The sequence below is a fragment of the Hyperolius riggenbachi genome, chromosome 1 (genome assembly GCF_040937935.1).
Source record: "Hyperolius riggenbachi isolate aHypRig1 chromosome 1, aHypRig1.pri, whole genome shotgun sequence".
Taxonomy (NCBI): domain Eukaryota; kingdom Metazoa; phylum Chordata; class Amphibia; order Anura; family Hyperoliidae; genus Hyperolius; species Hyperolius riggenbachi.
The window spans coordinates 500,092,659-500,103,450 of NC_090646.1; the positions used below are offsets into that span (position 1 = coordinate 500,092,659).

General features: G+C 45.6%; 1 protein-coding gene across 2 annotated transcripts in view; it reads right to left on the bottom strand.

Annotated features, from left to right (window-relative positions):
* Window positions 1-3,540, bottom strand: part of BTBD18 (BTB domain containing 18) — a 44,987-nt gene extending 41,447 nt beyond the window's left edge. For both annotated transcript variants that reach the window (XM_068271593.1, XM_068271592.1), the window contains exon 1: window positions 3,473-3,540. The gene's annotated coding sequence lies outside the window, so the exon portion shown is untranslated. The remainder of the gene's footprint in view (window positions 1-3,472) is intronic.
* Window positions 3,541-10,792: the final 7,252 nt, after the last annotated feature.

Below are 10,792 nucleotides of genomic sequence, written 5' to 3' on the forward strand. Positions count from 1 at the left end.
ATGGCAGCTTCCACAAATCTCACACTACAGTTGTCCTTTAAAGGAAATTCATATGTGAGTCTCCATATCCCTCTCACCTCAGGTTCCATTGAGGCCCTTTTTACACGTGCACTGCAAGTGTACTTTGCATTACTGTTTTACCGCATGGTAATGCAACAGCAATGCAAGTCAATGGGGACTTTTAAACTTACCACATCACGCCAGAAGAATTCTTTCCGCCCCCAATCCTGATGCACAGCCTGCAGCACGTTACTGCAAGCACCATGCTTAACACACAGTGCTTGGGATAATGGAAGTCAGTGGGCAACACAGTAAGTGTGAACTGCGGAATCAGGGCTGTAGAGTCGGAGTCTGGGCAATTTTGGGTACCTGGAGTCAGAGTTGGTGGTTACATAAACTGAGGAGTCTGAGTTGGGAGTTGGATGATTTTTGTACCAAACCCAAGTGGTAAGTATTAGGGCCCATTTCCACTATCGAATTCGTGTGCGTTTTTCGCATGCAAATTCGCATAGCAATACAAGTGAATGGGACTGTTTCCACTTGTCAGGATTCCTTTGCAGAAAAAAAATTTGCATGGCAGAGCCATCAGAATTCGCATACCGCACACCGCTATGCGAATCGCATACAATGTATTTAATAGGAAATTCGCATGAGGTTTGGGTATGCAAATTTTCATGCGAATTCGCATAGAAACAATGGAAAAAAATCACACCAGCACTGCCATGGTTAAATTCGCATACATCATCATCCATGCGAATTCGCATGGAAATTCGCATGAATATTCGCATAGACCCGCATGCGAATTTCACATGCAAATTTTTACCGCGGCGATTCGCACCGCACAAGTGGAAATGCAGCCTTAGACTAAGGAGTTGGAGTCGAGGAGTCAGAGCCATTTTGGAGTCGGTGGTTTCATAAATGGAGGAGTCGGAGTTGGATGATTTTTGTACCAACTCCATAGCCCTGGTCAGAATGCGATGCGTCGTGCATGCGCAGATCGACAGGAATCCTGGTGATGTACTTCCCGTCGAGCAGGAAGTACATCACTGAGCAAGGGGCGGCATATGATCCTGTTGGTGCACTCTGTCGCAGGATCATAAGTTTGCAATTTTTTGCATTACGGTGGGATCCGACAGGAGCATTGCATGGCATTGCAAAAGTCAGGTGTAAAACTGGCCTGGAAATAAATCTGTAACGATTCTAAAGAGACTCTGAAATCTCCACAAATTGCAGTTTTTATTTAACAATTCTCTTGAGCAATACAACCCAAGCTAAACACTGCAACCCAGCGGCAGAACGAGGATCTTATATCCCCCAAATCCCAGGGCTGGAATCGGGAGCGCTTCCTGATAGAGACAGAGCATTGAGCTGCAGCTCTGCCTCCATGCACGTCAACCCCCGCCCCTCTGAGTCTTCTTTCACTAAGAGGGGCGGGGGGATGTGGCTGAGATACGCGCGTATTGACGACCATGGCGGCAGAGCTGCAGCTCAAACTCTGCCTCCCTGTGCAGAAAAAAATCCACGACTTTGAAAGACATGGATTTTTGACTCGGTATTTGGGGGGTTAAATACAGCGATCTTCTGCGGGGATGCAACATTTTAGCTTGGGTTATACTGCTTAAAGGTTCGTATACACGTCCGATAAAGATCGTTCGTTACGAACGATTCGTGACGTTTACACGATATTCAAATTAGACGGAAAAGATCGTTCGTAATGAACGATTGTGTACACACGTGAACGATATAAGTATAAAGTACTGAACGACGAACGATTAAAAAATGCGTGCGCAAACGGAAGTGACGTTATGACAGGCAATAAGAACATGCGTTATCGGACGATCTTTGTACACACTGCAACGATTGAACGATTATCTTTCGAAAAAATCCGCCGGGTTGGATCGGTCGGATTGAACGATAACGGTCGTTATCGTCCCAAAAAAACGATCGTTGGAAAATTTGGAGCGCACGATTATCGGTCCAATTGTCGTTATCGTTCGTTTTTGAACGATTGTTATCGTACGTGTGTACTCAGCTTAAGAGTTAAATAAAAGTACAATTTTGGGAGACTTCAGAGTCAGATACTTATCAATGGAGAGAGGGAAGGCTCTATGTCCTAAAGAGCCTGCCTGTTCCTGTCACAGTCCCCACAATCCAGCACTGTCACCACCGTTATAATCTGCTGCCACGTGACGCTTTGGAAAAACTCATGTCTCCAAGTGCTCCCAAAGACAGCAGCTCCATACTGTACAGGCGCGAAACCACGCTCACGCATGCACAGAACGGAGTGGCTTGTCATTGGAAGCACTCAGATACACAAGTGTTTCCAAGGGCTCCTGGTGGCTGACAAAGCGGTTTTAAGCCAGTTGGTGGAAAACAGCTAAAAGGGGTGTGAACGTTGAAACCCGGGGACCGTAAGAGAAGAGGGAAGTCACTTTAGGAGTAAGAGTTTTTACCTGGGGCTTCTACCAGCCCCCTGCAGATGTTCTGTGCCCGTGGCGGTGTTTCAACATTTCAGCATACCCGACAACGTAGCAAACAAATGCTACTGAGCATGTGCAAAGTTATGCAGGTCTTAAATTAACCCATAATGCCCGTCAGCAACACAAACATTGCAACCCGAGTTAGCAGCCTGGGTCCTGGTGTGCAATGTCCACTATCCAAGCAGACATAGATTTAGCAAAAAAAAGTTGTCCGAGCGAAGCGAGGACAGAGCCGCAGCCCAGCGAGCGGGCAAGGGGACACTAATTCTACTAAAAAGGAGAATGTCACTTTAAATGTATGCTATTTTGTTAATGAATACTGAAAATGTTGGAACACTGCGGCAGGGGACCGAAGGATTGTTTTGACCCAGCACACGACATCTGCAGGGGGCCGGTAGAAGCCACAGGTAAGTTAAACGCTTTTCTTTTTTCTATACCAAAAGTTAGGTACATACAAAACAGTAGCCTCATAGCAATATGAAATCACTGACTTGAACCTACCATATAGGACAAGTGCAAAAACTTCACTAGTGGCCTGCAGGTTCTGGGATCGGACCTTTAGCAAAGCTAGACAGATCACATGACAAACCATTCCTGGAGTAGGTTATCCAACCTAAACACATTACAACAAATCCTGTAGTTATAATAAATGCATTAACATAGGGGAGATTAGCTAAAGCAGATTCACCCACCATGCTCCTACTGTCTTATGCAAACTGCCCTGGAAATCTTTAGTGTTACCTGCCTCGCAGTATAAAGCCAGCGAGCACTGTGTAAAATACCCAAAGTTGCAAGAAAGACATGCTATGGGCCTCACACTCCACACAGCATTTATCAGTGGTCTGCATCAAGTAGAAAAATAATGTGGCATGTCACGCACATATTTGGTGACACCACGTATTGGAGTGCCTGCCTGCCGAGATGTATGTACAAAGTGGCAGGTATAGCTAATGCAATGGGCGCCTGTGATATGGTGACCATCATTGCCTTACCACCTTTCCAGCCTAGCCGATCCTCCCACGTGCTGCGCTGCCTCCCCGTCTCCAGTACACACACCTGCAAAGCAGCAGCGGCCCAAAGAGAAGAGACAGGACAGCGCCCCTCACTGACCGGGCGCAATTCAAGTGCAGGAAGTGACATCATCAATCACTGCCTAAGCCCCGCGGTGACAGCATGTTCTTCTCTGTTCTGTCACGGCTGCTCTTCTTTAGGTCTGTGTATTGGAGACGGGGAGGCAGCGCAGCACCGGGGGAGCAGTAGAGAGACTCTGCAAATCTTACATCCCCACTGACACCGATAACTGGTTGTTTTTTTTTACGGGAAGGAAGGAGGAGAGTTGGGGAGGGTAACCTAAACCGCAGGGGAAGCAATGATCTCTGAGGGTTGTTTTTCTGATTATAATCTAGGAGGAGGGATGCCCCGATTGTGTGCGTGATTGGGGGGAGGGGGACTTAAACCCTGATTTTGCTCTTGGGAGAAGGGGCCCTTTTGCTGTTTGGGTGTTCTTATTATTATTGTGTGTGTGTGTGTGTGGGGGGGGGGGGGGGGGTCTTCTAATTAGGCAGAGAGCATGGTTTGTTATCCCTGTTTGTGAAGGGTCGCATAATATGGGGGGGGGGGGTTAGTTGCTCGGCCTGGGAACCTTGATTTGGTGAAGAGGGAGGTGTTCTTACTCTAGGCCAGGGGTCAGGAACCTTTTTGGCTGAGAAAGCCATAAACCCCACATATTTTAAAATGTAATTCTGTGAGAACCATACTATGGCTATCATTCATAAGGCATTTCCGCATGTGGAAATGCTTGAAACAGCTGACTTTACCGCACACGTAGCAAAATCTGCATTCATGAAGGCTCCTTCCGCATGAAAAACTGACATTACCGAGCACAGCGATAAATCACCGCCTTGTGCGGTGATTATTGTAAAAAATGTAGCAAAATGTTAATTCATGAAGATCACCGCAAGCGGTGTGAGGTCAGGAAGTACCGCTCCCTCTGATGTGGCAATAACAATGTTAAGTGAATGGAGACACAGACCTTCCAGGCAGCTGCAGTAGAGCGGAACACGGAGAAATGTATCAACTCCGCAGCTTCCTGTGCTTCCGCAAGCCTACCGCCAGCCTAATTCGGGGAATCTCCGCACTGCTACCGCAACTGGATACATTTTTATGAATGCGCAGCCAGAAGTCTAAAACACCGACAGCTGTGTTTTCCCGCACAGATTCTCTTTACCGACAACAGGTTTATGAGTGATAGCCAATATGTTTTAACCTGGGACAGTGCGCATGCGCAGCAGAGGGCTCACATCCCTGTTGCCATGGTGATGTGTATACAGTTGATCCACTAGGTAGCGGAAGTGTCAGACGTGTCTTTAGCTTCTCTTGGGTTTCAGCAACATGAGCAATTTCCCTGAGAGCCAGACAGGAAAAATACCGACTGAGGGCTCGTTCACATCTAGGGCGTTTTCGGCCTTTTTTCAAGCGCAGGCAATTTTCAAAATCACCCACAAAACGCTTGTGCAATGAATCTCTATGAGAAGGTTTATATCAGCGCATTGCAGAGGGCAAAGCGGTGGCTGTACCATTTTTAGGGCGTTTTTGGTATAATGGAAGATATAGGAAAACGCTCACAAAATCACTTTGTGCAGTGATTGCGTTTGCGTTTTTAAGAATAAATACATTGTATTCTTGTCCAGGTCAAAAAGCGATTAGAAAAGCGTGTTTTTAAAAAAAACGCAGTGTGCATGCTAGCTCCGGGAGGTGCTAAAAAAAAACAACACAAAATCGCAACCGTTTTGCGATTTGGTTTTTAGATGTGAACAAGGCCTAACAGCTTGTTCAATTAGCTAGCTGACTTGGAGGTTGATTCACTTTGTAGGATGAGATCCCTGCACTTTGGCCCAATAGGCTGCCTGTCAAGTAACAGGCAGCCTATTGGCTACGAAGTCACTGGACCTAACAGGGTCTGGAGTTGGACAATGGCCATTTGTTTTGGGGGAGCGCGAGTAAGTAAGTAGTGCATGCTACAGCAGTAGCGTGCCTACATTGAAAATTATATTAGCACTAACACACTAAGCTGCGCTGCTTGAGCAGTGTAGCTTTATTGAATCAACCCCTACTGATTTGTATGTGAGCCAGATGTAGCCATCAAAAGAGCCACATCTGGCTCCCGAGCCATAGGTTCCCTACCCCTGCTCTAAGCGTACTGGTACGAAGCATGACAATCTGGCGCCTGTAAATTTGAGCACTCCTTAGACCATAATGTGAATTACGGCTATTGCAGCGCTCAGAAGCTAATTCAGGCGCCAGTGACAGATTGGAGCGTCCGATTGCTTAAAAACAGTGTAATTTCTCTGCCAGCAATAGCTGACTGCCAAATTATGTCTTTCCCCACAATCCATGGTGGCCTGGAGGGGGAATAGTAATTAGCGCTGCCGGGACTTGTGCAAGAGCAGAGTTAGCTTTTTATCGGCTTCATCCTGCGCCCAGATTTGACATGTATCCTACTGGTGCTCTTATTTTGCATGTTCTGGGGAGGGAGGCAGAGCAGGTAAAATAAGCATGAGGTATTCCTGGTGATTTGTGTCCTGCCAAAGGCTGCGGGTATGATGGTGCCGAGTGTGTTAGAGTTTGGCTAGTGGCGGTGAGTCCGACTGGAGTTTAGCTATTGTGTGTCTGTACACCATTTGACTGTGGGTGCCGGCGGTTCATTAGTGACAGTGGGTTCATAGCCTAGCTCCATGGGGGGAGGTTGTGCTAGGCATAGGTAGTAGAAGTTAAAGAAGTTAATAATAGAATATCAATAGCATTGCCTATATACTTTCAGATTCATCCAGTGCCTAAATGACCAGTCGCGTTTTTTTTCCATGTATGTAAGTGAATTGCCCTGACTTTGATATTGCAGGGAAGGGGGTGATGCAAGCTGGCCTATGTGAGTGTGTGTCTGTGGGGGGAGAGAAGTAATTGCAGGAGGCACACTAATCCCTAAGGGTGGGGTGTTCTTCCGATTACTGTTCTGCCTATGGGGTAAGGGTTGCTCAGTATACAGTTATGATGGCAGTGGAGCAGTATGTACCTCCTTTCTATGCCTGCTTGCAGTGAATTGAAGCCATAGTTTCTGCAGTCGGCGAGCCAGGACGCCTGTGCGGCCCTGGCTGTGTGCATCCTCGTACGCATTCATGTCGGCGAGAGTGTCCTGCGCAGTAAGAGAGAACGCAGAGAAGAAGAGAGGAGAAAGGCTGGCGCTGCTGCAGATGCTCAGTTTATTGTTGCAAAAATGTTTACAGATGCAAACTTCATATGATATATAAAAAGTAGTGGTACACATACCAAATGTAAGAGGAGGCACGGTGGTGGGTGCTGGGTACAGGATGCCTGATGGCCGTTTCATGCACTGCTGCGCTTCTACGGAGGCTATGTAGGTAGCCTCCGTGGAAGCGCAGCAGTGCGCGAAACGGCTGTCAGGCATCCTCTCACATTTGGTATGTGTACCACTACTTTTTATGTATCATATTTTTGCTACAATAAACTGAGCATCTGCAGCAGCGCCAGCCTTTCTCCTCTCTTCTTGTCTGCATCGATTGTCTGTTGGCTAGAGCAAGCTGATGAAGTTTGTCTAGGAAGAGGCACGCTTAAGTCCATTAGTGCATGTTCACTATACGCATGTGTTCACACTGTAGTGCGAACCTACTGCAACATCTTTGGCAGTAAGAGAGAACCTCGTACTGAGCCTGCACAGGATGCTCTTACTAACTTGAACATGTACGAGGATGAGCACGGTGGCCCGCCGAAATGAAACTTACCTGTGACGGGGGACTGGAGGATGGGTTTGGCACGGCACGGACACAAGACGGCTGCAGGGGGCTGGTAGAAGCCCCAGGTAAGTGAAACTCTCTTTCCTCTGTTCAGTTTCGGTTCACTTTAAGGTAGCATACGTTCTTTACTTGTATGTTACTGTGCCTCAAGCAATAACCACTGTTCCTCATGGGTTAAAAAGAGAATTGCATGGAAAAGAGCCTATAGGATAGTTAGGCCCTAATTGAAGTGCAGCTACATGGATCTTAGAGGACATGGAGCTCCTGTGCGGCTGCACAGGCCTATGTCTGTTTATGACCTCTTTCCTTAGCACTACAACCCTCTCGATCAATGTCAAATATGTTAAAGTGCACCTGTAAGCATAAAAAAATGCACTGCTCGATGATTGCTCTACTGCTTACTTTTTATTATATGGCACTGCAGTTCGCTGTTGTATGTTTGTTAGAATGCTGCACCTTTTATTGCTTTGTGTACTCAGTGGTTGGTTTTGTTATTTCTTTTGGACTCACCTCTTATATGTGGAGTAAGTGCAACTGCAGTACAGTATTTTAATATATCTTTTCTAGATACCTGGTTGTTGTTTTTTTTTTTTTTTTTTGGGGGGGGGGGGGGGGGGGGGATGTTACTCAATCAAGTTTGTTTCTGATAAAAAAAAAAAGTTTAAAAAGCAGATGCGGATAGTACACAGGCTTCCCATGTCTTCTTTGACCCTGCAGTTGCTGGCTGAGACCCTCTTAGCAACCGCGCTTCCTTCCGTGTGTGAATGCACAGGTACCACTGTGCAGTCATGCTTGCGCATGTATAGTATGGCCATGCTCATACACGGGAGGGGGAAGCACGATTACGAAGAGGAAGAGGGTCACGGGAAGGCGGCGCTATTCCATCCAGTTTGTGAAGATAGCCTGACATGGGAAGTAGCACCAAACTCGTTTTACTTCTTAGTTCTAGACTTTGCCGTGCTTTGTGGGATTGATAAAGTCCACATCCTTATCCCTGAGTTCTTTTGAGTGTTCCTTGCCATCCATAGATGATTGTTTGCTTTCAGTTGCACTAAAATGCTCCAGGAATACCGTAGTTGTTTTTATGCTAACTTTTTCAAAATCAATACATTTGACCATTAAGGGAAGCCAAATAGCTTGATTTGTAATGGAGACAGTGATTAGTTACACTTAATTGAACTTGCGAGTATGGGGAGGGGGGTTATATCAACCTTAGGGATTGTGTTTTGCTTTGTTTTTTTTCTGATCTGCTATAAGTTTTAAATTGCATTGAGTAAAAGTGTGTGTGTAGTTAGCAGAGAACCTGATTTGACATTCATGGTACCCAGCATGGGATGTCATTGTTATAGTCTATACAATCATATCTTCTGATATTTCGACTGCTCTGGACGGGGCGCCTAAAAGTGAGCACATCAAAGCTCCATTCTAGGAGACATGCTGCTGTTTTCTGCTGCCAGGGCACAGAATGTATGAGCGTAAGCCTGTTTTTTTTACTAGACGGCACAGCTTTATCCTGGGCTTCTGTGACACCGTTCCGTCTGATCTTCACAGCTCTTGACTTCTGTTTGCTCATTTTGCCAAGTTGGTGGCAAGGGGCAGACACCTATTGACAATCACTTTGAAGATACTGGTTTCAATGTTGATGTAAGAAAAAGCCATTTCAAGGCAGCTTATTAAAGATGACATCGATATTTTATGCAATTTCTTTGAAAGTAGAAAATACATCAGAGCATCAGTCCAAACATTTTTTTCCCAATTACTTACCCTGCTGGTGATGCAAGTTCTTTTGGCAGTAAAAGGATCAAGAGAACAGAAATGAGCCCAAGCTGTTTGCCTTTTACTTTTATCTGAAAATAAACTGTAATATTAAGTAGATATTTCCCATGTTGAACAAAAATGTGAATTTGTGCTGTACTATAAAGGAAATCTAACGCTTGTAAAAAAAAAATAATAATAATAATTGAGCTTACAGTTGTGTTCAAAATTATTCCACGCGGAATATCACAATAGTTTTGGGATAGTGTTCTGTGGACTGATGAAACAAAATTAGAACGGTTTGGAAATGTTTGGAGGAGGAAGAACAAGGCCTATGAAGAAAAGAACACCTTGCCTACTGTGAAGCATGGCGGGGGCTCAATCATGCTTTGGGCTGTTTTGCTTCTGCAGGTACAGGGAAGCTTCAGCGTGTGCAAGGTACCATGAATTCTCTTCAGTGCCAGGAGATATTGGAAGAAAATGTGATGCAGTACGTCACAAACCTGAGGCTTGGAAGGCGTTGGACCTTTCAACAGGACAATGATCACAAGCATACCTCCAAGTCTACTAGAGCATGGTTGTAGATTGTAGGCTGGAACATTTTGGAGTGGCCATCGCAGTCACCACACTTAAATCCGATTGAGATCCTCTGGTGGGACCTAAAGAAAACAGTTGCAGTGCATAAGCCTAAGAATGTGACTGAACTGGAGGCTTTTGCCCATGAAGAATGGGCTAAGATACCCGTAGATCCGCTGCAAGACACTTGTGTCAAGCTATGCTTCATGTTTAAAAGTTGTTATAACTGGAAAAGGATGTTGTACTAAGTACTAAGAATGAATGTCACTTGGGGGTTGAATAAAACTGAGAATGATGTGAGCACAGAAAAGGCATTTGTGGTTATTTCATTATAAATGTTATGTTATATTTGTCTGACTTACAAGTGCCTCTTTCATTTAATTGTAAACAAGATGACTGAAATGATCAAAATCAATGTCAAACTGGCAAAAACACTCAATTTCAGTGGGGGTTGAATAATTTTGAACACAACTGTACCTGGGGCTTCTTGCAGCCCCCTGTAGTCATCCTGTGCAAGCACAGTCCTTCCAAGACCCTCCAGCGAGCGGCAGCGGCCCCCTGGCAACATAACTCCTGATCACTCCCTCCCCCGCAAAGCAGCGTTCTGCCCATGCACAATACAGGGAAATCACTACTGCGCATGCGCAGAACGCTCACTGCAACTGAAACACTATCAGGGTGTGTGCACCGCGTGGCTGCGCATGCTCAGTAGCCTCCGAGTGGCAGCGAACGGCCAGCTTTGAGGGGGCTGCCGCTACTTGCTGGAGGGTCTTGGAAGGACGACGTGGGCACAGGATGACTGCAGGGTATTGCAAGAAGCTCTTAGGTAAGTTTAGTTGTTTGTTTTTTTTGTTGTTTGTTTTTTGGACAGGCTTAAGTATCCCTTTAAGAGAGCAGGTAAAACAATCATAGAAATACAAGTAACATTTGTTTTATGGGTTGTCTACATTCTCGGAAACCTTTTTAAGGCATTCAGGTAGCACTATCAATGTCAGTGCTCATATGTGTGTTAATAAAAAACTTGTGCATAAGATGTTTTCAGAACTATCAGGTGTATAGGGCCTGGTGGCTTTTGGTGCAGTTTGGTGGTGGAGGGAGTGTTCCAGTTTGCAGTTACAATAAGGTAGAACTATTACTGGGGATACAGTCATGTACTGAGGACCCTTCCTTCAC